Genomic DNA, 5,139 nt, shown 5'->3' with positions numbered 1-5,139 from the left:
GGGCTCCTTAGTTCCTCTCAGAGAGACGGGAACTAGGCAGGGGTCATCGCCTCCCATCATACATAGGGAGTTCAAGAATGGCATCGGCACCAACTTTGCTGCATGCATAAACTCCATTCCGAGAATCACTTGGAAGTCGTCCAGTGGCACGACCATCATGTTGGTGTTTCCGCTCCAAGTCCCGATTTTGATAGGAACACCCTTCGCCAACCCGGAGATTCACCTGGCCTCTAAGTTCACCGCCTTCATTCGGCTTGGGCTCTTCTCCAAGGTCAACCCAAGTCGCTGTGCTTCGCGATCGGCTATGAAATTGTGGGTAGCGCCCGTATCCACCATTGCACGGGTCGTTTGGCCATTTAGCTTGATGTCCACATACATCAGCTCGCTACTTCCTGCTTTTTGTGCCTTCGTCTTCATGTTCTCCCCCACTTGACCCCGCATAGCGTTCAACAAACGCATTGCTCCCATTCGGGGTCCTTGCGACTCCTCGTCGTCGCTGCTGGATTCTGAACTGCTCGAACTAAGAGCAACAGCTTTGCCCTTGTCCGATCGGGGAGGGTGGATGGAAGCCGTCAAAGCATTGAGTGTCTGTTTATGTGGGCACTCCCTTACCATGTGCGGTCCTCCGCACAAGAAGCATCCTCCAGGTTTTGAGGCCTTGCCTTTTGGGTTCGGCCCTTTGTGAGAGCTCTTCTTCTTTTGTTCGCCTTCGAGCTCCTTCCCTCGAGAATATTTTGGAGGGCGATTGCCTGAAGATTGTTTCCTTCTCGTTGGGTCTTCAGAGGAAACAAAGTCGGTGAGCCTTTCTGCAGCAGCAATTGCCCCGACCACATCGGTAACATTCCTACGATTTAGCTCCTGTTGAGCCCATGGTTTCAAACCATCGAGGAAGCTGAACAACTTGTCCTTCTCGGACATGTCCTGTATGTCCAGCATTAGTGCAGAAAACTGTTTCACATAGTCTCGGATGGTGGTGCTTTGGCGGAGTTGTCTCAACTTCCTTCTTGCGACGAACTCTGTGTTCTCCGGTAGGAACTAAGTTCTCAACTCCCGCTTCAAGTCCTCCCATGTGTCGACTCGATACCGACCCTGTTGGATCTCTTCCCAACGAGTTCGCCACCAAAGTTTCGCATCTCCGTTCAGATACATTGTTGCTATAGAAACTTTGGTATCTTCAGAATCGGGCCTCGTAGCTCGGAAGTATTGCTCCATGTCGAACAGAAAGTTCTCGAGCTCCTTGGCATCTCTGGCCCCTCCATATCCACGAGGCTCAGGTGCCCTCAAATTTTGTGGCGATGCAACGCAAGTGTTGCCTCCTCCCGCATTTAGTGTTCTTGTGAGCATAGCCACCTTTGCAGTGAGTTCCGCCACAACATCCTATAAGTGTTCCACGGAGTCTTTGGTGTCATCCGACAGTCGGTCGACTAGGGCCTCGACCTTGTCGATCCTAGACTCCGCTTCCTCTTGTGAGCTCTCTACCCAAACAAGTCTTTGTTGGTCATGGTAGAGTTCCTCCATGCTCGCTTCAAGAACATCCAAGTGGGTTTCCGCCGTCGTGAGTCTCTCCTTATGACTCTTTTTCCTAGTTAGCGCACCAGATTACGCTTCCTCCGCTCACGGAGAGTGGCCAACTTCTCGCTCATCCTATTCGCTGCCGCGCTCCTCTTGAGCGGCTCCAACAACATGAGAGCGAGTGTGCACATGCAGCCCACCTGCGGCTACTTGGGGCAAGGATCCGGCTTGCCCCGTCTTGCTTGATTCGCCACGATGCTTTGCCATGGCGAAGTTGCGAAGTTCGTTCGCTGTTCGATCGAAGAGCTTGCCCGCTCTGATACCACAATGTCACGACCTTAGCTGGAATTGCCTAAGGCGTGCGGCACCCTTGCGGCCAAAGACGTGAACTTAGCTTGCGTTGCCTAAGTCGCGAGTTACCCTTCTGGCAAAGACGCGAACTTAGCTTGCATTGCCTAAGTCGCGCTTCACCCTTGCGATATTGCTCCGCAAGGATCAGCCCACTTTGTAACCTCTCGCAGGTCCCGAAAGACCTGTAAAAGAGAAAGAGAGTTAGTTCGAAAGAACAAGCAACGGACAAGTCCCGAAGTCTCGCGAAAAGGGAAGCTTTACAAGCAATTCGACGAACACCTTGTGTGCACAAGAGAAAAGAGGGATAGGGAGAAAAACAAGGCTTTCAAGGATGAACGAATAGCTGTAAGCCCACAAACAACCGCTCACCTGGTCTCGGGCACAAAGACAAGTTCCCGTAAAGGTCACGTGCGAACTTGCGAAAGAGATCTCAACGCCCGGTATATAACCGAAGCCCCATCCAGCCCTGTGCCACCCGGGGGGTTCCTGGGGTCTGAGATGGTTGACATTTTGGTGAGCGGAGGCAGTTCTCCGCTCACCTCCCGCGGCACGCGAAAACGGAGCTGTTTTGGGCTGTTTTGGGGCTGTTTTGCTCGGTTCGGTGAGCGGTCACTTTGCAACGCTGCAGCTTATTCGAACTTACATATTTACAAGCAAAATGACCCAAAACCAAGAGAAAACATGCTGTCAAGCAGCTGTACATGCAGGTGTGAGCGACGAACGGTTCGTTGAACGGAGTTGTTGCGGGTGCGCAATGACCGTTCGTGACAATACGGCACCGTCCCGAGCTTTTTGGGATGGGACATATCGAGGAACTCCTTGGTATGGATTCTAGCTCAGCGCGTGGGAGTGCTCCTCTTGCTGACCTGGCGGTGGCATGACGTGGCGTTGATTGTGACGCGGCCCGAACCCAAAATATACCTTATCATGAAGTATGATAGTAGACTTGGATAGGTTGAGAACAATCAGATTGAATTTCTCTTTTTCGGACCCGCAATATCGAGATGGCATTGAAAAACTTTCAAGTGCACTAATTCAGATTGATTGATCACCCGTTCCTTGAATAAAAACAAAAAAAAATCTCATTTTTCAACTTTTACAAAAGGTTGGAGCTCCCTTGATTTGGCAGCAAGGTCGGGCAAGAAGAAAATAGACTGATTCCCTAAAGCACAAAAAGTAGCATGCAAACAATAACATCATATCGACTTAATATCATACTCACCAAGAGAGAGATGATTGGGATTCACCAATATTTTAGGATTCCCAACGTTACTATCCTGGGAGGATAAGGAATCTTATTATAAGAAAAAGTTCTAATGAAGGAAAAAAGCCCTAAAAATTAATGTTTAGTTCTTTTATACATATATCATATATCTCTAGGATTTGATGGGGGATAACAAGATGTGAGAAATACTTGGAGTACTTCTAGACTATTCTTTACGATGTGTAGAGATAGTGCTCTCTATGATTTCTAGAAAGGATAAGAGAAAATGTATAGAATTTTTCATGGTTCATATGAGAGGGTATAAGGGGATTGCGCTTGAGGGAGGATAACTTACAGGCCTTGCAATTAAATTTATATTGTAAATTATTTGATTTTTCTATAGATATATCGAATCATGTTAATTTTGATATTCTGATATATTTTTTAATTATGGATCTGTATGATTATTTTTAATTTTGAAAGTATATAGAACTTCTTCCTCTTCAAAATTTCTTTCATGGCTTTGACTATATAAGAACCTCCTTCAAAATCTCTTATAAATATTGACTTGGAAACATGTTTTTATCTTTATGCTGCATATCAAATAATGATCTTCTTAAATCGAGACTGGCAACAAAGATCATATGGCAATGCCTATGCTTCTACTTAACATCACTAATAAAAATATCATGTATATCACAAAATTAAAATAAAAAAAAGACAGAGAAAGTCAAACATAATAAAAAGAACTCGAAATATTTTAATAAAACAAACCTGATTAGAATCCCTTGCTGCTATTATACATATCAGACTTGGGGTGTACACAAGTCCTGTCCTTAATAGGATAGGACTTATCATAATCGTTTTCAGATTAAGACTCCTAGTTTAATTGCACTGGGGAACTGATAATACTATGAACATTGTATACTATATTACATATAAACGCGTGATGGTATACAATCAACAGAGGAAATAATATAGTAAAGTTACACCCCAACAACAAGGAAAGATAGCTATGACTTGGTTGATAGTAGCACTACGCATTAGATTAAGCTTCTTGTTCAGCCTTGAAAGTCCATTATTGAGACCCATTCCTTATTCTATGCAATGAATCAATCATATGACTATTCCATTAACCTTATCAATATGACTGATTATTCTGTCGATTTCAGAAGAGGTTGGTTGCGACAAGCAAGCTAAAAGTTACAATGACTCCTTCAAATCTATTCTTACTATATATACAAAACTATATTCTAACTAATTTACTTTCCAACATAATTTGTTCCCCATTTGTAAGTATCAAATGTAAGTATCAAATGGAAGACTCTTTACATTAATTTCTAAATCATGACAAATGTAAGTATCAATCTTATTTGTGCATCATTAAAACTTGCACAATTTCAAAACCATACACTTTATATTTCATGCACAATACCAAAAAATAAATAAATCATCATTATGAGCATATCACATATGATACTAAAACATTAAAATTTGTAAGCATTTATCAATATTTTGATCATGATACCAAGCATTCATCATTTAAAGCATTCATGATACATTTTTTTGGTAACAAATCATAGCATTTCAAATCATGATGGTATTAATTTTGTCAAATTATATCCTACCATGCATGATCAAAACTTCTCCCCATTTTATCATTGTAAACAAAAAAGAAGAAGGGAAGAATATAATAGTGTAAATTATTTCAATCATTTCAAGGCATTCGTGTCAAAGAAATCATGTCATCAAATTTAAGACCACTTGAATTACAAAAGACATAATTTATTTCAACAAATCTCCTTAATTTTTTATAAATATCAAAAAGAAATATAGGAGATCATATTTTTCCTTAAGTCATAAATTTTGAAAAATCAAGATAAGTCTTGTTCAAATTCAAATCGTCAAATCAAAATTATTTTCAAGAGATTCATAAAAAAGTATAGATAGATTCGTTAATCTCTCCTTTTTTGATAACTCGATAAAGAAATCTTTCCTCTTTTTAGTTATTTTAATTCATGTAATTTATTTCATTTTTTCCAAGTAAATACATGCATTAAAATTTAAAACCG

This window comes from Musa acuminata, chromosome BXJ2-4, assembly GCF_036884655.1.
Source record: "Musa acuminata AAA Group cultivar baxijiao chromosome BXJ2-4, Cavendish_Baxijiao_AAA, whole genome shotgun sequence".
Lineage (NCBI taxonomy): Eukaryota > Viridiplantae > Streptophyta > Magnoliopsida > Zingiberales > Musaceae > Musa > Musa acuminata.
Note: the sequence above shows the minus strand (reverse complement) of the source record.